We start from the raw sequence: 24,778 nt of genomic DNA, 5'->3' as shown, positions 1-24,778 counted from the left end.
AATTTAGGAACGGACATCAATAATTTAGGAACGGACATCAATAATTTAGGTACGGACATCAATAATTTAGGGACGGACATCAATAATTTAGGAATGGACATCAATAATTTAAGAAAGGACATCAATAATTTAGGAATGGACATCAATAATTTAAGAATGGACATCAATAATTTAAGAAAGGACATCAATAATTTAGGAATGGACATCAATAATTTAAGAATGGAGTAGTTCGCTTGTCTACCACCAGGCCTCCAGTCTTTGCTCGCTCTCTCTCGTAAGTCAAATGTCCCCACAATAGAGTTCCCTAATCCTTCACCCCTGTTGAAAAGCATAGTTTTAGTTCAACCATAAAACGAACATTGCTCGAAATGGAAGATCGCTAAATGACATTCGGTTGAAGATTTAAGAACTCCGTTGACTTCATCTATTAAAATGAAACCTTTCATTTATATTTTAACTTTCGTAACTCTATTGCACAATATTTATGCAAATGAAGTTCAAGAATATCTCAATGAGCTACGTCACTGTTTTGAAGAGGCTGCAAGAAATCGTTATAGTTCCGATTTAAATCTATTGGAAATCTATCACAGGAGGTTGCAAGGTCATTGCGGCATATTATCAGCGATTATAACCGTTCTAGAAAATAACGCTCTTGCAGACCCAGATCGTGTGACAAATGAATTTGAATCACTAGCTGCTCATATTAATAACATTTATGAGACTTTGGCTGTTCTTGTTAATCAACTAGAGGAAGTGTTGTCTGTGGAAGCCGCGGAAGACGATCCATATGTGTGCCCCGTTATACACGATGGAAGTGTTGGAAGGCCGCTTTATCAAGTGACTAGGGAAGAAATATTGTATTGTAGGAACGACCTTGGATTCAACTGGGGAAGAACTGCATCCTTTCTAGGGTTAAACGTAAGAACTTTATTTCGCCACCGAGAACTGTTGTCAATTAACAACGAAAATGTTGAGATATCAAATGAACAACTGGATCAGCACATTTTAACCATATTAACGACAAACCCAAAAATTGGAGAAACATATGTGATCGGGGGCCTCCGATCACAAGGTATTCGTGTACCAAGATGGCGCATCCGAGAAAGACTAAATGAATTAGATCCTGTTGGACGTGCTATGAGGGGCAGAAACTCCATAAGGAGGCGGCGATATAGTGTTCAAGGAGCTAATGCATTGTGGTAAGCAGCTGTATCGGCATTTGTATAGAAACCTTTAGAAAGGAAATAGCTTAAAGCTTGTTGTTTATTAACGATTTTATATTGACCATATTTCAAGGGTCCCTGTTATTATACAGAATGAGAATGTTTCTAATAAGTCTAATAATAAGTCTCATAAATTAAAAGGCCCTTAAAAAGAATGAGGCTTGTTCTATGAAATTTTCGAGCTTTATTAAATGTTTACCGGAAGAGACCAATAGAATTTAAGTGAGAGTTTGCTGATTAAGCGAAATTAATAGGATTTGAATATTGTGGTTTATAATAAAATCTAAAAAATTTGCTTCACGCTTAGGGGCTGTTTGAAAATTACGTAACGTGGACAGGTGTATAGGGAACTAACAGTTGTGACCTTGAAATGTCACACCCTTCTATCGCTTACTGGTGTTGCTATCCCTCTTAACGGTTGGATGCAGATACTCCAACCAGGGAGAGGGCTGCATGACGTCAGACTATCTCTACCCCTTGGCCAACTGTTAGCTCCCGATTATAAAGTTAAACTAGGGGTGTGCGAATAGTGGATTTTGAGTTCGCTTCCAATACAATTCGAATAGTAAATCACTATTCGAAACCCGATTCGATTAATCGAAAAATCGAATATTTTACGAATAGTTGAATTATACCTCGAATATTCGAAAAAAAGGCGAATAATCGAAAAAAGGTCGAATATTTGAAAACAAATGTCGAATAATCGAACAAAACTCGAATAATCTTTAAGAGTGAAACCAAACTAAAACTTATCAAAAGTCAAAAACACAAAACCAAAACTTTCCCACGGTTTGTCTTATCTTTGAAGCGTGGGGAAAATGAAGAAAACCCAATTTAACAAGTTGAAAAGTAACTGCAACACTGACAACACTTCCATCTATAATAAAATATTTATAGAGAACACGGTATCTCCTCGAATTTTCCTCGCATTTTTTTAAATCAATATTCGAATCCACTTCGATTATTCGATATTTCTTTCCATTTATCGTTCAAAATTTCGAATAATCGGCGATTTCAAAAAATCCAATATTCGACTCGCCGATTCGAATAATCGATTCGAAACCGGCGAATAATATTCGAGTCCTCGATTATTCGCACCTTAATAAATAGTTTTTTCAGTTGCATTTCCCTTCACAATATTTTGTCACTTTGTTTTTGGTGAATTCGGAATGACGAAAAAATTCTCCGAGAACGCAATAGTCTAGTGACCCCTATTCCCTATAGCAAAAGCTTATAATTTAGGAACGTTGAAGGCGTTAGAGAGACCTAACCAATAAGAGAACAAACTAGTCTGAAACAAATTTGTTTATAAATTAAATCTTTTTAAGTTCGAAAATTGGCTCAAAGCTCGCTTAATTGCTGCTCTTATATTTTCTGATTTGCGGAAAAATTTACAAACACTAGTAATATCATAAAGAGATCATATCCCTTGTGGTAATATTCATAGAGCTTTTGAATAAAAATCAACCACATTTTCTCGATACAACCAAAGCCTTTATGAAACATCCTGTATGTTAACGTGCAAGTGAAGAGTGTATGAAAAGGAAAGAAAAGTGATTTTTATCGATTCCTCTACTAATTAAAACCTATACAGAAACATTAAGTACCTGGCCTTATTCCATTAGACCGGGATCTTTCCAAAACTGTCAATATTTTGGTTCGAGGGGTATTTTCTTTGTTTCACTATGAATTTAGGTCTTATAATAAGTATAGAACAATCGTTTGAAATCGTTTATTATTTTTACCCTCCCTTTAACAGTTTAATAACATTCTTTGGTTGAAATTTGATTAATTTATCGATTAATATTAAACGAGCTGGAATAATGCTGCTTAGTGAAAATCGTTCTTTCCTATTTTTGGGGTCCATCTCTCCATAGAAAATTTTTGTACAACCCTTATTCTTTGACCATTGCTGTTCAGTTTGACTCAAAGAACGCTCCCTTAAATTTTAAGGTGGACTTATCAGAAATAACCTGTACATGTACATATACAATTGTTGAAATATTTTAAACGATACTTTCAGGCACATAGACAGTAACCACAAACTAATTTCATGGCGGATCGTCTTTCATGGATGCATTGATGGATACAGTAGAAGGATCATATATTTAGAATGTTTAACTAATAACAGGGCTCATAGTGTCCTTCAGTTGTTCATGGAAGGGGTACGTGAACATGGATTTCCGCTACGTGTGAGAGGTGATAAGGGAACTGAAAATGTACAAGTTGCAAGATACATGATAGAAAATAGAGGCCTTAATAAAGGAAGTTTCATTGCTGGATTATCTGTGCATAACCAAAGAATTGAGAGACTTTGGGGAGAAGTTAATAGAGTAGTTTCTGCCTACTATAAAAGCATTTTCATGTTTATGGAAGAGAATGGCATGTTGGACGCGCACAACGAATGTCATTTATTTAGTTTGCACTACACATTTTTACCAAGAATCAGAGCGTCTAGTAGGACTCTTGTTAATTCGTGGAATCACCATTCTTTAAGCACGGAAAACGCTTATTCTCTAAATCAACTTTGGGCTATATCTAGAATGAACTCATTCGATGATCAAGTTCAAAACGAAGATTATGCTACTCATCCAACATTATATGGAACCGAAGATGTTCTTACTACTCCTATCGAAACCAATAACAATGTTGTTGTTGAGGATTGTAGAATAATTTTGACTCCGGAACAATCTCAACACCTTCAATAGTTAATAAGTCCTATTGCCGAAGATGGAAACCACGGAATAAACACTTATTTACGGGTCTTGAATCAATTAAATAATTGGTACCTTCATTATAAACTATGAATTGGAAAATTTATTATCATTAACATATTTTCAGTTGTTACATAAATGCCATCTGTTTTTACAGCCTTTGATAATAAAGAGCGTATAATGAATATAACAGATTGGAACCACGTGTCTAACTACAATATTAAAGAAGATATAAGCGATTAAGATTACTGACTGGATCCTAAAAGTCGGCTTAATTATGACGATGACGAAACGGGGCTCTCGAATCCAATTGGACGAATTCGTCAGGTGGTATAGTCCAATACCACTATTTCAACCTTTTCGCAGGGAATACTAACCCGTAGGGTTCATTAAGAGAACTTAATTGCTTTTATCTTCATTAATATTGTGGATAGACACGCGGTTCCAATTTGTAATATTCATTATTTTATTGTCTCTTTCGAATAAAGTGAAAAGAATTCTAACATGGAACGTTTCCTTAAACTATTTTTAAGGTTTAAATTAATGGGCAGTGATTAAATGTTTTATGAGGAAAACATTTGTGATTAAAATACAAACAGTTACATATGAAAGCCAACAATTACAAATAAATCAACTTGAGTTACATTATTCTGAAGACAATTTAGAAAAATACTGAAGCCGCGTTTGCAATTTCCACTTTGAAATTTCTTATGAAGTAATTAATTTCAACTATCCAGGTTTCAAATTATAAGTTTTAAACTTTTAATATATTTGAAGATATAGCCGAAATGCGATGAATATAACTGTCAGTGCAATTGTCAAAATTACATTTAACAACTAAGGTCATGCTCACACTTCGCTTCACACTTTGAAACCATTGTCAACGGTTTTTAAAGATATGTTGTTTAAAATTATTATGATGGCATTTTCCCATGAAGAATTTGCAGTAAAAGTTCGTCTTCATCGTTGATTATATGTTAAAATTGAGAGTTTATATATTTTAGTTTTATTAATGACCCCTATTTTAATATCGTTTCGCTGGTTTTAGAGAATTTCAAGGCTATAAAACATTTTTTATAAGCCTTTTCTTTCTGTCGATGTTGTTTTGGGGAGAGAAGGGATCGAAGTGTTCGTTCTTTGGTAGGGGGAACGTTTATAAAGAACCCACGCCTAAGTCCCCTCACACTTTCTTGGTCCGGACCCTCGAATATGCTATAGTTAAGGGTTGCAGTCAGTGGTGGCGAGTGAGATAAAAGCATAAACGGGGCGGCTTAAAACGTTTTTGACCAAAAGTGTCATCCGCGTTTGATTTTAGACCAAATGAGAGTCAGAGAATATTGTTTAATCTGGAAGTATCTTTAATTTATGCACAAAAATATATTTTAAAAGACAAAACACAATATTTTTACACTTTGACTTTACGAATTTGGAATTTAATTTTAAAGTCAGGTAGGGGGACCGAACAGCAATTTTAAATATAACCCTTAATACACTTAAGAACTCAAAAATATATATAACTAAACAATAGATAGTATTCACACGTGGAGGATTATACCATATACAACATGGAGTTGAGGCTTTCTAGAGGACAAAATAGCTTGCATTTTTTTCCTCCAGGTGGCCTTAAGGGGGGTTTTCAAAGGCGCGTGTTGAGGGTATTTTTTAGCGAGAAGCGGACCGCGCAATTTTTTTTTCTCGCCAAGAAATTTTCTTTTTCTCGCTATCGCTTGCGCTAGCGATACTTTTTGCCAACCGTTTTCATGTGCGCGATAAACGTGCACAGAGAGATCGTTAAGCCTAATTTTTCAGTAAATGTTTAACATTCGTTTTCTAAATAATAAACATTTTAGCTGAAGAAAAACACCTATATCACAAAAAAACGTACTATTCATCTCCATTTTCGTCGCTACATCCATCCATTTATTCTCTTTAAATCTGTGTGTCCATAAGCTCCATATAATGTCTCTTTTTTCTAACTAAATCTATCAATTTTTCTTTCTTTTCATCTAAAACTCCTTTTTTCTCAGCTCGAATTAGTCCTATAATTAATTTTTTACCCATTTTTATATTCATTTTTAAAACTCGGAATAATTAGGCTTAAAACGTAGACTTATAAGTCTCGCGCTGCACTTAAAACACGCGCCAAAGTTTTCGACGCTCCTATTGGCTACGAAAAATATGACATCACAAACATTAAGCGAGAAAGAAAAACGCTTAGCGAGAATATCTAATTGAATCTGATCGGAGCGGGTAGCGAATTTTTCCACCGCTCGCGGTTTTTACTCGCACCCGCAAAAAATATCGCTTTAATGAAAACGGTTGCTCGCGAAGCGGGTGCGAGAATTTTTGATTTTTTCTCGCACCCGCTCGATTTTTACCCACAACACGCGCCTTTGAAAACGCACCATTAGAGTGGTAGTAGGTTTTGTTTTGTGCTTGACTATCGAAGGTGTTAGTATTTAAAGGGAGGTCGACGTGGTAAGTCGTCCTTATCCAAGTTTAGGTAAGATGATATAGCCACGAGAAACAACACAAACCACAAATTTGTGTGAACGCCCACAACAAATTCTTCGAGACATATGCCGACGTTACACACTGTATGGCCAATGCCTCAATGGTCAATTGCTAGTGGCGTTTTTATTATTATTGATGTACGCTGTAAAATCATTGATGTCCTTTCCTAAATTATTGATGTCCGTCCTTAAATTATTGATGTCCTTTCCTAAATTATTGATGTCCGTCCCTAAATTATTGATGTCCGTTCCTAAATTATTGATGTCCGTTCCTAAATTATTGATGTCCGTTCCTAAATTATTGATATCCGTTCTTAAATTACAGTTCTTAGATTACAGTTGATCAAACCCAAAAAATTGTGGAGCTCGCTTCGCTCGCTCATCAAATATTTAACTTAATATTTATAATCAATCCAAATTCAAATGAATGTTTTAGTTTTGATTTAAAACGACATCAATTACTTTGCATTCTGAGCTGTGCTCCAAAATGGTTTAATTCAGTTTCGCCGTAGAAATTTTATGATTGGACCTTTCCTTTGAGTGGAAATATCTAAGCCCATAGATTGGGCTTAATTACGGCACCGACCTTTAAAATATCTTTAACTACTGAAAATAATTATGAAAATCGATCATGTCTGAAAACATTTCATTTAAAGTGCCCTTATTTTATAGCTTAATTTGCCCTTATTTAGTCATTTTTTGCTTAATATTTTTAAATTTATTAGTCACTTATTCAACTAAAATTGAGCGTATGAGTGAGTATCAGCCATGCATAGGGATACTTTTCACTTAACAAAATTACAATAGGGAGCTAACAGCTGGCTAGGGGGAAGAGATAGTCTGACGTCAGGCAGCCGCCCTCTGGTTGGCATTTTTGGGCGTAGAATACTGTTTCCAACCGTTAGGGGGTATGAAACTCCAGTAAGAGATAGAAGGGTGTGACGTTTCAGGGTCAGAACTGTTAGCTCCCTATATTTCTAATAAAAACAAAATTGTTAAAATTTCTAGCTGGTTTTTATAAATTATGGGGCCAAGGGAGGGAGCGCCCATCGAGCCACTGCCCCCGGGCAAAAATCTTCTTAATCCGGCCCTGAACGCATTAGAGAGCGTCAGTGACGACTTCGATTGTTTGTGGGAGGTATGGGAAACTAGGGAAACTACTTACTCATAGTCGTGAACAACGGTATAAAACTGAGATTGTGGAAAACCTTGCATTTTTAAAGGGAAATGTTAAATAGTGGGATTAAATTTATGTCATGTGTTTCAATTAGTATTCATTGAGTACCTTAAAAGTTTTCCCGAAAATATCGGTTTTCATGAAGCTGATATTGGCCGATACCGATATCGAAAAGATAGGCCGATATATCGGTACATCCCTATCCTATTTCATTAAGAGCTTGTAACTATGGTTGCAAAAACAAGGTTTCTAATGGCTTTGACTAAGTATCGAAGGAACCATTATCCCCCTATTGCATTTCATTAATACATTAAAATCCTGGAATAATTACAGCATAAGTAATACTCTTCAGAATAAATGTATCATTAACAAAATGTTAAGTACACCTAATGCATGCTTTTAGGTGTTACAGTATACAACTTAAACATGTAAGCAAACTTTTAAAGTGCTTTGATAGGACATAAAACATTTAGCAAAACACTTGGGAAGACATTAAAGCCTTTAGCGATTAACAGCATAATTCCTTATTCTCATGTTCTATGAAACACGCTCGGGAAAGAAACTCGAATCAAAATTACTATTGAAGACAAAATCATGGATTTCAGATTCTCGTTGCTACATGTAAGAACTTAAAAATATTCACGGACCAATTGGTGAATAAGCGCTAATTCGAAAGCTTTCATAGAGAATAGTACGGCCACGGAGCTGTATTGTAGAAGGAGTAGAGACTCGTAGCTTCTCCTCTTCTAAAAAAAGCTAGACCTTATTTGTCCAAAAAAGGGGGTATGAATTTTTACCTTCCCTCCAAACCTAGGCGAGCCCATGTAAACAAGAAAGATGGCCGCGAGCTACGGACGTTGAGGAGCGTTAAGCCTCCGTCTACTCTATTACTTCAGGGATATTCTGCGACCCCCCTTGCTGACCCCCATTCTGTTTATACGCCATACGACTCTCCATTACGGTTTATACGCCATACGAATCTCCATTACGGTTTATACGCCATACTGGGAAACTCTTTTTAGGGTTTATAGAGAAACTGGACAACCATATTTTAATCCCCCTCCCCTCATTTGGTATTACAGGTAAAATATATGTTTTAGAGAGGCGAAAATCTTTTTGGGTTTATAGGGAAAGATATTTTTTTTCACCGCTAGATGTCGGTATGGTCAACTCTATTTGATGGAAAAAAGAAGATTTCCTTCGAGTCGAGAGGGGTCCTCTTTAAGCTCAGATTTGTTCTTTTCGAATATTATTTAAAAGGGTACGTTGTAGTAGGAAAACAAGATGACCAAGACCCTAATATTGGTTTTTAAAAATATCAAACGTGAATAAAGTTAAAAAACTTTATTACCACTAATTCATAACTAAATTTATAAGAAAATTGACAATAATATTCAAATGTTACAAATATACTAATAAAAACAATACAAAACATAAAAAAGACATTTAACAAGACTTTTTTTAGAAATTAATGCAATCCTTTCCTTCTCAATTTCTTGATTTTTCAATTTCTCTTCAAATTCTTTTATAATTTTAAAAGGGGAGATGTTATTTGTAAAATAACTGTAAACGCGATCAAATTTTTCGCGTTCTTCAATCATGTGTAAATGAGAGGGGGGTATTATTTTGTTGGAAAGCATTTCGTAAATACTTGAAAGTTATTAATTTATAACTTCAATCATGGTTCTGAGTACGACCTTATGAGATCTTAGTCTATGTAAATGAGTGTTAATGGTTTCGGAGCTTCTATTTAATTCGTAAGCTTGAAAGGAGTTAAGTGTCATTTCAGACAATTTTTTATCATTTATTTCGGAATAGAATTTTAAACAATCTTTAAACGTGAGAGCGGCTACTTTTCTATTGCCTTTGTTAGAAAGGAGCGCTTCGAATTGACGGGGTTCATTCCCCGATGTCCAACCGGCTAGAGGACCAATTTTAAGAGCAGATTGTGAAACTCGTCGTCGGTTAAAGCGAAGGTTTCGAAAGAGTTTTTGTTCATAATGCGGAGTTCTATGTCTAGGTGTAAATTCTCAAAGCCGAAAGTTAAGCATAATTTATCGCTTAAATGAAAACGGGTATTGATTTTCTTAATCGGAGAAATGAAGATTTTTCTTTTGACGCCGGTATTCGGGTCGTAGAAAGAGTTTTAAATAAAGAGAGAGTTTCTTTAAATATTAAGAGAGAGAGTTAAAGGGCTAAAAATCTATATTTACTGTTAGAGTCTCCGTGTTCCATGTTTCTTGGTCGGTGTTCGTCGAGAAAGTGTGGGTAGTATGGTAAAGTAGGGGTCCTATTTATACTCTAAAACAAGTTGGGAAAACCAAAATATTACCTCTCCGAGTCAAAAGGTCTACTACTACAAACTTATTTACCTAGATATGGAATTATTTCTCTTTTTTGAAGTAAAAATTTACGAAATATTGAAGCAGTATTCCAAGCATAGCGAATAATACAGTAAAGCAGACGACATTTTATATCCAATAAGGATAAATCTTGGACACATGGAAATCAGTCAATGGGGAAAAGATCAGGAAATGAAGTCTACGCTTCAGCTGTTTACCGTATATTCTGATAGCTACATTCACAACTGGTTTGCAGTGTAAACACTATCGTCTCGTCTCACCTCAACAATATTCTTAGTTTGCCAACATGAATGTTAACGTTAATTAACACCAAAGCTAAATTGTAGCTAGACGCACTAATAGTCAATGCGCACCATAAAGAGAATAAAAAGTCTGTAGCTACTACCCGTTTACCATTAGCCCTTTTACTATTCTAATTTCCACCATAATCTTTTCTTCTATTAAAAAATCTTAACCTGATTATTTAAGAGTGTATTTAACTTTCGGCTCACTCTGAACCGTTGATGTCTCTTCATTTCAGACACGAAAATCAAAGCCCAAAGTTTACTTCACCTCAGGCCTCAATTATTTACTCTCTGTTTCACTAAGCCTATTGCGGATGCTACTTAATATACCCGCCGGGATCTAGGTCTTAGTTTTTTTCATGAAATCACTAAACCAAGCATTATTCTATATACAGATGTAGTATAGCTTAAGTAATATATAAACAGCCATTTCAAATAACAATATTAAAAAAAATCTTTGGAATATCAAAATGAAACAGAGCTTTAAAGCTACAAAAGTACTAAATGCATCATAATTACGAAAAATACTTCCACATATTCACTTTATATTATGGAAAAAGGGAATATTAAGGTTCTGTATGATTTTTTAACACATCAACACAAGGCTAACTGCTAACGCGGCGCACTAGTGTAACAATGGACGGACACACACAGACAAAAACATAGACTGCTTTTTAACTCTTTCTGTATTAATTTTGAGTTGAGAAACAAGATTATCTTTAATATTTAAATAAATATAATTATTTTTAATTATTTTAATCTTCAATAATTAATATTAATAATAGTTAAATCGTTTAAAATAAAGTTATACCTATTCTCATCTCAAACTTTGCTAATATTGACGTTTAAAGTGAAGGGTACCCCTCTTGCCCGCTTTCTTCAAATTTTGGGGTAAATATACGATTCGTTTCCATTATAATAGTAAGGTAAAAGCGCAATTGCGAAAACCTTTGGTGGCGATCCCACCTTAGGGAGGCTAGACGTTTCTCGTAACCCTAGCTGATCGCCGCGTATATCCTAAAACCGAACGATGATAATGGAGTGGAAGCCAATGAGACAGATTGGTGTCTATGTGGAATAGACGGAAGACCAGTGGATGGTGGTGTTTAGAAGCCAGTATGTACAGACTGGTGTCCAAGTGGGATGGACAAAGACCAGAAGATGGTGGTGATTAGAAGCCAGTAAGTACAGACTGGTGTCCGTGAAAAAATAATTTCTCAGGGTATTGTAAACATTTATATATATTAAAGACTAAGTTGAAAAAATGTTCCTAGGAATATTTTATTGATTTTATAGGCCTCTCGATCGACAATTAATTTCTTTGAAATGATATTTTTAAATTTTGCTATATTTTAAAAACCTTGATTTAATTCTGCAATTTGTTTCTGTTAGTTGCCTTCTAAGACAGTTTTTACAACTGACAAAATAGTTTTGTTTTTTAAATGAAAATGAACACATTTTCTCAATGTAGTATTACTATTTAAATGGATCAACGATATTTTAGAGGTCTCTTTGACAATATAGAAATTTTTTAAGTGCGTATCAATTTGATTATTTAGCGTAATTCTAGCTGCAGGCTTCACGATTTTTACATTTCGGGCAGATATGAAATTTTCATTGTTACTTCTATTTGAAATTATAAATCTAATTTTATTAAAGGTGTCAGTATCGTTTTCCGTTATACAAAAATGTGTCGCCAGTTTTTTTACTTCTTGTATGGCTTACAAAAGTTTTTCCGTTTAATGAAGCTTTTCGGTGAAAAGACACATCCGATATATTTATGTTATTATCGTTGAAAACTTTTAAATCTTTTTCGGAAGGAAACGTACTTGAAGATGCAATTCCAAGATTTATATGGTTTTCTGAAATGGTTTTTGTGGATGGGAAAAGACTGTAATATTTCGTTAATTCGTCAAAATACCGCTCTATGAGATAATTATCTTAAAATGCGTTTCCATACATGACTAATGGAGGAATATTTTGCAAAAGCAGGTATTTTTGGGCAATTTGCAATTGGACGTGTTGAGTACCATAATCTTAGTAGCAAGTGAATTATCACGTCAAATGTTTCAGTGTTCTTACTTCTCCATGGTTACTAAAACACAACTTTTCAATATGATCATTATCTTTAAGTGCAATTTGCGAGTTAGCTTTCTTTATCAAGTTCATTGTAAATGTGCCCGTATGACTTGCAGATGTATAATTTCTGGTGTAAATTTATTTAAGCAACTACAGCCTAAGTGCATCTCGTAAATTTCGTCGATTCTGTATAATTACTTCGCAGCAAACAAAATCCAATTTCTAAAAACATCATGTCGTTAAGCGCAACTTATGAGAACAAAGGAGCCCCTTAAAGGGAGGGAGAAAAGGAAAATAAATCGATTTTTAGCTGATTCTTCTATTAATTATAAGACCAGCTTGCATAGTGGAACATTCAGGCAATACCTGCGAATTATTTTAAAATTCAAATTGGGTTAAGATAATAAGCGTAACTCAAAATAAGGAACTCCGACCAATCGCGTAACGCCCTGCATTATGCAGATTGTTCTTTTATAATTAGTAAAAAAATTGATAAAAAATCACTTTATTATCCACTTAAAGTAACGTAATAAAATTAACAGTTCGTTATAATTATCGAAACAAATAAATAAATTATTGTTTTACAAAATTAAAGGTAATGCATGGTATATTCTAAAGTCCTTTTTTCTTTGCACTCTATTGTTTCTCTAATGGAAACATTAGAGTTGAACAAAATCGACTGATAATTATAAACTTCATATAAATCTTGGCTGTTATCATACGACCCTTTACCGTGTAGCAGATTCAAAGCGACTCTGGGCATATGGTTACATTTTAAAGTGATACTCTCAATGTTTTCCGACTAGTACAAGATGAGAGAAGCTGATAATTATAATTATAAAAATTCTCGTTTTACGTGGTTTCAACGAATGTTTAGCAAAGTATGATTTTATGCAATGCATTGTATTTTCCGACCAATCCAACTATAAGTTACGATTTAGTGAAATACCATATCATTATTAAAGAAAAACTGGACGATTGAGTTTCAAAATAACGTTTTTCTCCAAAAAGGGACAGATATTGTACAAAAACGGAGGTTTACGTAATGCAATTTGAAATTAAGTTTAATCGACATGATAAATTTGGTTTTAATTGCGTAGTTCAAACATTTGTTATGATTAGAAATTTTATCAATAAAAATGGGTATACCTGCGTTGTTTCGAGATAAAGGGAGCCTTAGATTGTCACGTACGAAATCGTACAGAATCTGTTCTCGTAAAATCTTATCCATGTCAAATAATTAAGGCGAAAAATACAAAGTGGGCTTTTAGTATTTTATTATTCAGGGTGGACCAGAGTAGTATAGGGCTACATTTCGTACCACGGTAGAGGTATAAAGTAGGTGCGTGGGAACTGGGTCATGGGAACTGGGTCATGGGAACTGGGTCATGGGAACTGGGTCGTGGGAACTGGGTCGTGGGAACTGGAGCGTGGGAACTGGAGCGTGGGAACTGGAGCACGCCGACGCCGCCGCGGTGAATCTTCGCGAGTTCCCCGCGCGCGAGTTCCTTCCCCCCTCACCCCCGCGGGGTTCCCCGCGCGCGCCGCTAGTTCCTTCCCCCATTTTAACTCCGCGCGCGGCGCTAGTTTCGTACTATTCAATTCCAGGAAAAATTCTATTGTTAAATTCTTACTATCTACGTAGTGATTAATGCTTTTGGCATATATTCTATAGACCCATACTTATAGAGAGTATCATAGACTTATGGTGATAACTTATAGCGTATGAATACAGTTGTATTGTTATAGTGAAATCAATTCTAAATAAAGGAATAGGGTAATAGAATTTAAGCTTAGCAATAACAATGGAATCAAAATTAAGCCGAGTATATTACGATTCTGAAAACCCTCTTAGTTACGGAAGCGCAAATAAATTGAAACAAGGAGTAAAAAGTATTTCAAAGAAAAAAATTGAGACTTGGCTTCAGTCTCAACCCACATACACTATTCATAAACCAAGGAGAATAAACTTCCCTCGAAATCAAACTTATACTACAACAGCTGATGAAGTATTTCAATGCGATCTAATTGATCTACGACGTATCAAAAAGCATAACAAAGGGTTTCAATACATTTTGACTATAATAGACGTATTTTCAAAATATGCCTGGAGTTTTCCTTTAAAGAATAAAACTAGTAGAGAAGTTTTAAGCGCATTTCAGAAAGCTATCAAAGAGAGAAAGCCTTTGCGTATTAATGTTGACCAAGGCAGTGAATTTCTATTAAAATTGTTTAAAGAATATTTGAAGAAAGAGAGTATTCAATTCTATACAAGTGTTGGAAGGATAAAGTGCGGTGTTATTGAAAGATGTATCTGTACTTTAAAGAATAAAATATTCAAACTATTTACAAGAACCAAAAAATATAATTATATTGGTAGTTTGCCAAAAATCATGAAGGCCTATAACTCTAGTACGCATTCAAGTATTGGCTTCGCTCCAAAAGATGTTAATATCGAAAATGAACATTTTGTATGGCAGCGTTTGTATGGCCATCAAAAACCTGCTAAACCCCCAAAGTTAAAGATTGGTGATTTTGTCAGACTGTCAAAGAGTAAACCTCTTTTCGAAAAGGGTTATAAAGGCTATTGGACGAGGGAAATATTTACCGTATCAAAAGTTCTTTACAGAAATCCAGTTTGTTACGTAGTTAAAGATTACAACGACGAAGAAATAAGAGGTGCCTTTTACGAATGCGAACTTCAAAAAGTGGTCTACATATACATATATACTATGTGGGAATGTGATTACGATAAACTCATGGCTGAAAATTAAGATTTTAGGGAATTTTGTAATTCAGTCGAAGTGTGTGACCATATCTTATCAAGATCAGCGCTTTATGGAGGACGATGCGAACTCCTAAAGTTATACTATAAAGCAGATCCAAGTAAAAATGAACGTATTTTATATTTTGACATTATGTCTTTATACCCTAGTCAAAATAAATATGGTATTTACCCGAAGCATTTCCCTGAGGTGATTCAATTCAATTTTGATTATCGGAAAGACGCTTATTTTGGAATCATGTCGGCGACATTGTTACCCCCATATGGTCTGTACATTCCTGTATTACCCTACAGACATAATGGGCGATTGTATTTTCCTTTATGTAAATCTTGTGTAATCGAAGAAAATACTGAACTTTGCAGTCATAGCGATGGTGAAAGGTCAATTTCGGGCGTGTGGTGTACCCCAGAAATTTATAAAGCTATGGAAATGGGTTACAAACTTTTAAAAATATCAGAAATGCATTATTATAAAGAAACTTTCAAATATGAAAAAGGTGTAAGCGACGGACTTTTCGGTGGTTACGTAAATAAATTTTTAAAGATTAAGCAGGCCAACTCGGGGTTCCCCTCCTCAGTTAAAACCTTCGAAGAAAAGAGGGAATATTTAGATTCAATTTATGAGACTGAAGGAATCAAAATCGAAATGGATGAGGTAACTAAAAACCCTGCTATGAGAGCAATCTCAAAAATTTGTTTGAACTCACTATGGGGAAAATTTGGATTAAATACTAACAAACCAAAGTCTATCATAATAGGTGATTATAAAGATCTAATTGGCATATTAGTAGACGACACAAAAGAACTTATAGATTTAAGGCCCCTAAACGAAGAGCTATGTTTGTTAACGTATAGTTTTAAGGATGAGTTTCAACCCACATATTATAAGGGGAACCCATATGTTGCCAGCTTTGTTTCATGTTATGGTAGATTAACTCTTTATGAAACACTTGCAAAGTTGAATGAGCGTGTACTTTATATGGATACTGATAGCGTAATCTTTGTTGCAAAAGAGGGGGACTACATACCCCCCAACGGTATTAACTTGGGGTGTTGGGTAAACGAACTGGGAGAGGAATCACTTTTAGAATTTGTTTGCAATGCTCCAAAAAGTTACGCCCTGAAAACTACAGACAACAAAACTATCGTGAAAGTAAAGGGCTTAAGTCTTCAAAATCGAATAAATGAAAATATTGTAAATTTTGACTCCATATTTGAAAGTATTCATAATCAATCGAAAAGAATTAAAGTAGTCGTTCCTTTTAATGTACGTAGAGATAAATATACGGCAACAATAATAAATAAAAAATGGAAAAGACATTTGGATATACATTTAAGAAGCACGTAGTTAAGGGTTTTAATATATTTGCATTTGGTTACTTAACAGAGACAACTCAGGATGAGTAGATCTAAAAAGAATGTACATTTTTCACCAAATGTTACTGTGTTTGAAATACCTATCGAAGATAGATGTAATTACACCCTTTACAATGTGCTAAGGTTTAAAGATCGTATTCGAAAGGTGGAAAAAATGTTACTCAAAATATATGAAATTCGAACTGAGCAATAAAATATTCAAATGTTGAATTTTTTGTGTCATTTTAATTACATTAATTAACCATGGCGTGTCGAATAAAATTTGTGGCGCCCTTTCAGATGTTATGCGCAGGCTCTAGCATGTGTGGTAAATCATCGTGGGTTTTTAATTTATTAAGATATAGAACATGCATGATTAGTCCAAAACCAGATCGGATAGTTTATTGCTATTCAATTTACCAAAATAAATTTGATGATCTGAAAAGGGAAATCCCTGAAATAGAATTTTTGGAAGGGTTACCTCCGAATAACGAAGAATTTTGGAATAGAAATCAAAATAACCTCCTGGTGTTGGATGATTTAGCTTCAGAATGTGGTAATAGTAAAGAAATAGCTGATATGTTTATTAAGGGGAGTCACCACTATAATACCAGCATAATTTTAATTACACAGAGCTTATTTAGTAAAAATAAAGAGTTCAGATTGATTAGCCTAAATTGCGTTTATATTTTAATATACAAATGTCCCAGGGATTCATCGCCAATACAATTTTTAAGTAGGCAAGTTTTTCCTAGAAAAAGTCAGTTTCTAGTGAAGGCCTACGCCATTGCTACTGAAAAGCCGCACTCGTACATTTTGATTGACTGTCATCAAGCCACGGATGAATGTCTACGAGTTAGAACAAATGTCCTCCCTCCAGATGGAAATATGTACGTATTTATCGACGAATAAGAAAGAGTGACGGCGCATTTTTAATCTATTTAATACAATGATTCTGCCGGTCTCACTTCGTAAGAAATACCTAACTTTGCTTAAACGAAGCAATAAAATTCAAAGAAAACACATTCTAAAAAACAGTACCAAAGATCAATTAAAGACGCTTTGTAATATTTGTTTTAACATTACACACGGCGGGATACCTTTGACCTCCAAACTAAAAAATCATTTAAAACGTCACAGGAGAGTTATAAGGCTATTGGCTCAAAAGTCTTTGCCATTAAGTAAGAAGCGTCAGTTGATGATTAATCAATCAGGCGGAGCCTTTTGGCCAATGTTACTGGCTAGTATTATCCCTAATGCTATCTCAGCTATAATAAGTTTAACATGAAGAAAATGGTTTTGGTGCCTGCCAATACCATTTTGGATCCGGTGGATAAAGAATTATCTGAGCTAGATCAAGAAATGCATAACATTCTTCGAAAGTCCGGGTCTACAGAAACTAAACTTAGAGAATACTTGGAAACCCTGCAAAAATATTTAAATATGAAGAAACTAGTACAACCCATTACCGTAAAAACTGTATCGGCACCTCCTACAACTTATCCAGCGCTACCTTCTGCCCCGGTGGTTTCTACTTCTACCGCTACTTTACCCATTACTCCGAGCCTAACAGGAATACACGCAACTACCCCCATTATGCCTACCGCTTCTGCACAGGGTTCCACCATTTTTCAAGCACCACCTAGCGGGTCCACCTTGACATGGCAGCCATTTACGGCTACGGCTATGGCGGCTAAGTCTCCAACACCCAAAGGAAAAAAAACTCTACGTAAAAACAGCGTGGCTCAATCATTAGATGAATTTAAAAAATTTCAAGAACTATATTCGCCTCTTCATTCTAAACGTAAAACCAGAAAAGATAAAAAACTGTTGTACCCACTACACTATGGAAAGAAAAATTTAAATAAACGTTTTTTTATTGATTGCAATATTTATTTTGATGTTTCAACAAATGATTACATAAAAACAATAGAACCAAAGCTTCATTATACATTAAATCATTTGGTTTACATAAATCTTGAATAATAACGTTTAGATTATAACCGTAACAGGCATTAACTAGATAAAAAGTACAATGTAAACCGCATGTTAAAGATAATGGATATTGAACAGGTACAGGGTTTATAAACCATTCTTTAGCGTAGACATTAAGATCATTAAAATTATAATAAGAGGGATCATTTCCATAAGAATCAAAAAAGTTCCCTACATTATTATTTACATATATAGCTAACCAATGAAGTCCTGTACTCGATGAAGGTTCCGTATTTAGACAAAAGCAATATTTAGCTTGCTTTGGCGGTAATGGTTTCTGATCGAAAACAAATACACCGAGGAAAAAAGGTCTTGTTACAGGTTCACACGTTAAAATTTCGATTATTTCCACCGTATTCATTATCCCGATGGGTTATAAATCACGGTACGATCTTTAGAAATAATAATTTCAGATTCGAACTCGGCGTACACTATTACAGTTACGTTATGGACTAGCGGAGATTTGAACTTCATAGATATTCTTAGGCTCCCCTGTTTGTTTCTTGACAAATGTTCAGCGCCCGCTTGTTCTTCCGGTGTAAGATCGAACGCGTACAGAGCGTTACCCTTTTTAAATTCTTCGAAGGTAATACAGTTTCCTTTATTACTTTTGAACAAATCCAAGGCCGTATAGTTTGAGAGGTACTCTCTGGAATACTCGTTAACGGCATAGTGGGGTGTAAACGGAGGATTGGGATATGTTTGATTTCCAATTGTTAGTGCCAAGTAGCTTAAATTAAAATGATTGAATTCAAAGCTATTCAAATCTAGGGCTCCATTAAAGGCTGTTGTTCTAACTAAGCCGATAACTACGCGTGATGGTTGTCTTTCCATAAAGACATTTTCTCGTATAATGTCAGTGGAACCGCTACTGATGGAAAAGTATTTTAACACTGTTCTGTTAATTGGATAAATTACATTGTGCTTTTCGTGTACCATCGCCTGAGCTAACATAATCTCATTATTTATTTTAATCTTTTTTATAAATAATGTAACATCGTCAATTTTAATTTTAAATTTAGGATTAAGTGCTGCTGTAGATATAATTGCAAATTCATTAACTGACTTTATGAAGCGAAACCGTACATCAATATTATTAATGAGAAATCGACTCATTCGACATACATCCAAATGTAAATCACCCAACATATCAATGCGTTTCGATAGGGCAGCCCGATCTCTTCGTTTCAGCATTCCATTCTTGTCGTTGTTTGACGCGGGTAAAAACATTTTACAAGCGTCCACAGTGTCATCTTTGTAATACATTTTTGAAGAAAGATAGGACTTTTTGGCACTTGTACCATAGTTTAAATGTGTTTCAAAAAATGCCAAATATGGGTAGGCATTCGTTGGTGTATTAACTTGCGTATCTCCAAAAAATACGTCAACTTGACTAAATAAAGATGCGTGTAATAAATTTGTAGGACCAACGTCCTTGTCTTGGGAAGTTAAAGAAGATCCATCCTCCTTAACTAGTTTGACTCGAACTTGCAATAAGGTTTTAGACAAATCCATAAAGACGTCATTAGATCCAGGGATAAAAAATTCAATTGGTCCATCATCAGAAAGCGAAGCCAACGCTTTATACATAGCATAATCACTATTTTCTATGTTGTAATTTGTTGGTGGCTCCGCGAACAAATCCAGTTCAGACATCATTCCTTCAACCATTGTTATTTTTAATCGAGAAAATCGGTTTTCGTTCTTTTTCTCTTTTTTGATCGCTTTTTAGGCTTCAGCTTTCTGCGAAGTCCTTGGCCCGTTTGTTGTTGAGCCAAGTGTTGGCTAGCCTTTTGTAGTAAATTTGATCCTGCTTCGCTCAAATTTGATTTCAATGATTCTCTTAGGTTTCTTCCTGCTACGAGATCCCCTGCTATTCTCGACCCCGTTCTGAGAGCTTCCCTACCTAACACTTTACCTGCTGGTCGAAATATCGGTGTAATATATCTAATTAAACTTTTGAAGATGCTTCCGAGTCCGTTTCCTCTTTGAAATACAGGCCCCCGGAAATGATTAAGACCAGTTCCGGTTTGGCTTAAGTAGTAGTTTAGATATATGTTACTTCGTGACATGCTTGAGAATGAAATGAAGTTTTATGACGGACTTGTTTAATTTAAACATAATATTTTCTCCGAAATCTGTCCTCATATCAATTTCGATCATTTCAAATGATGGACATCTTAAAGGGTAATAATCAATGTTTTGAAACCTATGTACAGCTAAGCTAGAAGATTTATCATTTATTATTGGTATAACCCTCAGAAGAGGGGCATAAACGTCACCAACCACTTGTGGTAGAATTAAATTTGTATAAATATACAAACTTGCCGTACCCTTGTCTATATCGGCTACACTTTTTCCAGTTTCATCCATAAGGGGTCTATCCATTTGGTCCATATGAAACCCTAATAGTCTACCTAGACCTGACTGATTTTTGTTAAAACACAAATAATAGTTATTTTCACATTTTACGTTTAATTTTCCGTCGGGATTAAGCTTAATTACAAAATTACTACTGTGTTCTCGAGGAATTGCGTGGCGCATTGCTTCAATAACATTTTCAATGTGGTTATACTGGCCGGGTTGAATTTGCAGAGTAATTTCCCTTGGATTCGTTGGGCCTTTTCTTTTTCTTATATGTAAAAAATTATTGGAACTATTTAGTTCTAAAGGATCGTCTTTCTTTCTTTTAATCAGTTCTTCGGGAAAAGTGTATCTCTCTTTGATCCAATCCATGAAGGGTAAGCCCAAGATTTTACCCATTTCTTCCGGTATTTGAACTTCATATCCATTTTTAGCTCTCAGAGCGCAAAAAGCCTTCTCATTGTCATCACTGTAGGTGATAAACATATAAACCGACCGTCGTATTTCGGGGGGTATGGTATTATTAATAGATTTAATTAAACTCTTATAAACATCGTATTCGTCTCCACGCAAGTTTCCCGCGACAAGTTGTATCTTATACTGGTCCCAGCTGTTTTCAGTATAGTCATGTACTCCAGCATTGAAATATAAATACTCGCCGGATACATTATCCCAGGCCTGGGGTAAAAATGCTTCGGCAAGCCCCACATGCCAATTACCAACTAAGTTTAAAGGAGCTGGTAACTGAACTTTAAAATGAGATTGCGTGTTATCCGGAAAGACATTCATAGAAGCCGAACTTACTAGTGTAACATAAAATGAATCGTTCGACATGGTTAACTAGATTAAAATGAACATTTATTTATTTGCGGCGGTCTAAGGCGCAAGACTCAAGGGGCGTAGTTTCTTTCGTTCACAACGTGAATCTGTGTATTCTGGTCCTCGTATGAGGGCGTGGGTTCGAATCCCACTTCTGACACGATATGTTTTATGAAATTAACTGGAATAGATGTAATTTATAAAACGTCCAAATTAGAGGTGACCACGTCAGGATGGCGGAGCGGTCTAAGGCGCAAGAGTCAAGGGGCGTAGTTTCTTTCGTTCACAACGTGAATCTGTGTATTCTGGTCCTCGTATGAGGGCGTTGGTTCGAATCCCACTTCTGACACGATATGTTTTATGAAATTAACTGGAAGAGATGTAATTTATAAAACGTCCCAATTGAATGAATCCAAGTCAGGATGGCCGAGCGGTCTAAGGCGCCAGACTCAAGGGGCTCAGTTTTCTTCGTTCACAACGTGAATCTGTGTAATCTGGTCCTCTTATGAGGGCGTGGGTTCGAATCCCACTTCTGACACGAAGTGGTTGATGAAATTAAATGGAAGAGATGTAATTTATAAAACGTCCCAATTAGAAGTGACCACGTCAGGATGGCGGAGCGGTCTAAGGCGCAAGACTCAAGGGGCGTAGTTTCTTTCGTTCACAACGTGAATCTGTGTATTCTGGTCCTCGTATGAGGAAGTGGGTTCAAATCCCACTTCTGACACGATATGTTTTGTGAAATTAACTGGAAGAGATGTAATTTATAAAACGTCCCAATTGATTGAATCCAAGTCAGGGTGGCCGAGCGGTCTAAGGCGCCACACTCAAGGGGCTCATTTTCCTTCGTTCACAACGTGAATCTGTGTAATCTGGTCCTCTTATGAGGGCGTGGGTTCGAATCCCACTTCTGACACGAAGTGGTTGATGAAATTAACTGGAAGAGATGTAATTTATAAAACGTCCAAATTAGAAGTGACCACGTCAGGATGGCGGAGCGGTCTAAGGCGCAAGACTCAAGGGGCGTAGTTTCTTTCGTTCACAACGTGAATCTGTGTATTCTGGTCCTCGTATGAGGGCGTGGGTTCGAATCCCACTTCTGACACGATATGTTTCATGAAATTAACTGGAATAGATGTAATTTATAAAACGACCAAATTAGAGGTGACAACGTCAGGATGGCGGAGCGGTCTAAGGCGCAAGAGTCAAGGGGCGTAGTTTCTTTCGTTCACAACGTGAATCTGTGTATTCTGGTCCTCGTATGAGGGCGTTGGTTCGAATCCCACTTCTGACACGATATGTTTTATGAAATTAACTGGAAGAGATGTAATTTATAAAACGTCCCAATTGAATGAATCCAAGTCAGGATGGCCGAGCGGTCTAAGGCGCCAGACTCAAGGGGCTCAGTTTTCTTCGTTCACAACGTGAATCTGTGTAATCTGGTCCTCTTATGAGGGCGTGGGTTCGAATCCCACTTCTGACACGAAGTGGTTGATGAAATTAAATGGAAGAGATGTAATTTATAAAACGTCCAAATTAGAAGTGACCATGACAGGATGGCGGAGCGGTCTAAGGCGCAAGACTCAAGGGGCGTAGTTTGTTTCGTTCACAACGTGAATCTGTGTATTCTGGTCCTCGTATGAGGAAGTGGGTTCAAATCCCACTTCTGACACGATATGTTTTGTGAAATAAACTGGAAGAGATGTAATTTATAAAGCGTCCCAATTGAATGAATCCAAGTCAGGGTGGCCGAGCGGTCTAAGGCGCCAGACTCAAGGGGCTCAGTTTCCTTCGTTCACAACGTGAATCTGTGTATTCTGGTCCTCGTATGAGGGCGTGGGTTCGAATCCCACTTCTGACACGATATGTTTTATGAAATTAAATAGAATAGATGTAATTTATAAAACGTCCCAATTGAAAGAATCCATGTCAGGATGGCCGAGCGGTCTAAGGCGCCACACTCAAGGGGCTCATTTTCCTTCGTTCACAACGTGAATCTGTGTAATCTGGTCCTCTTATGAGGGCGTGGGTTCGAATCCCACTTCTGACACGAAGTGGTTGATGAAATTAACTGGAAGAGATGTAATTTATAAAACGTCCAAATTAGAAGTGACCACGTCAGGATGGCGGAGCGGTCTAAGGCGCAAGACTCAAGGGGCGTAGTTTCTTTCGTTCACAACGTGAATCTGTGTATTCTGGTCCTCGTATGAGGGCGTGGGTTTATATCGCACTTCTGACACGATATGTTTTATGAAATTAACTGGAAGAGATGTAATTTATAAAACGTCCAAATTAGAGGTGACCACGTCAGGATGGCGGAGCGGTCTAAGGCGCAAGAGTCAAGGGGCGTAGTTTCTTTCGTTCACAACGTGAATCTGTGTATTCTGGTCCTCGTATGAGGGCGTTGGTTCGAATCCCACTTCTGACACGATATGTTTTATGAAATTAACTGGAAGAGATGTAATTTATAAAACGTCCCAATTGAATGAATCCAAGTCAGGATGGCCGAGCGGTCTAAGGCGCCAGACTCAAGGGGCTCAGTTTTCTTCGTTCACAACGTGAATCTGTGTAATCTGGTCCTCTTATAAGAGCGTGGGTTCGAATCCCACTTCTGACACGAAGTGGTTGATGAAATTAAATGGAAGAGATGTAATTTATAAAACGTCCAAATTAGAAGTGACCACGTCAGGATGGCGGAGCGGTCTAAGGCGCAAGACTCAAGGGGCGTAGTTTCTTTCGTTCACAACGTGAATCTGTGTATTCTGGTCCTCGTATGAGGGCGTGGGTTCGAATCCCACTTCTGACACGATATGTTTTATGAAATTAACTGGAATAGATGTAATTTATAAAACGTCCAAATTAGAGGTGACCACGTCAGGATGGCGGAGCGGTCTAAGGCGCAAGAGTCAAGGGGCGTAGTTTCTTTCGTTCACAACGTGAATCTGTGTATTCTGGTCCTCGTATGAGGGCGTTGGTTCGAATCCCACTTCTGACACGATATGTTTTATGAAATTAACTGGAAGAGATGTAATTTATAAAACGTCCAAATTAGAAGTGACCACGTCAGGATGGCGGAGCGGTCTAAGGCGCAAGACTCAAGGGGCGT

At 36.2% G+C, this 24,778-nt stretch overlaps 4 non-coding genes across 4 annotated transcripts; all 4 read left to right on the top strand.

Annotated features, from left to right (window-relative positions):
• Nucleotides 1-22,088: 22,088 nt before the first annotated feature.
• On the top strand, nucleotides 22,089-22,210 carry TRNAL-CAA (transfer RNA leucine (anticodon CAA)). The gene is made up of 2 exons: nucleotides 22,089-22,126; nucleotides 22,165-22,210. It is a non-coding gene; the product is annotated as a tRNA-Leu (tRNA).
• Nucleotides 22,211-23,033: 823 nt separating this feature from the next.
• On the top strand, nucleotides 23,034-23,155 carry TRNAL-CAA (transfer RNA leucine (anticodon CAA)). The gene is made up of 2 exons: nucleotides 23,034-23,071; nucleotides 23,110-23,155. It is a non-coding gene; the product is annotated as a tRNA-Leu (tRNA).
• A 256-nt stretch (nucleotides 23,156-23,411) lies between these two features.
• TRNAL-CAA (transfer RNA leucine (anticodon CAA)) lies at nucleotides 23,412-23,533 on the top strand. The gene is made up of 2 exons: nucleotides 23,412-23,449; nucleotides 23,488-23,533. It is a non-coding gene; the product is annotated as a tRNA-Leu (tRNA).
• A 634-nt stretch (nucleotides 23,534-24,167) lies between these two features.
• On the top strand, nucleotides 24,168-24,289 carry TRNAL-CAA (transfer RNA leucine (anticodon CAA)). Its single transcript has 2 exons — nucleotides 24,168-24,205; nucleotides 24,244-24,289. It is a non-coding gene; the product is annotated as a tRNA-Leu (tRNA).
• The last annotated feature ends 489 nt before the right edge of the window (nucleotides 24,290-24,778 follow it).

Source organism: Phalangium opilio, unplaced genomic scaffold (genome assembly GCF_054372755.1).
Source record: "Phalangium opilio isolate 3A_F unplaced genomic scaffold, DU_Popi_V2 ptg000090l_1, whole genome shotgun sequence".
Taxonomy (NCBI): Eukaryota; Metazoa; Arthropoda; class Arachnida; order Opiliones; family Phalangiidae; genus Phalangium; species Phalangium opilio.
The sequence above is the reverse complement of the archived record's forward strand: the minus strand, read 5'-3'. Positions and strand labels throughout refer to the sequence as shown.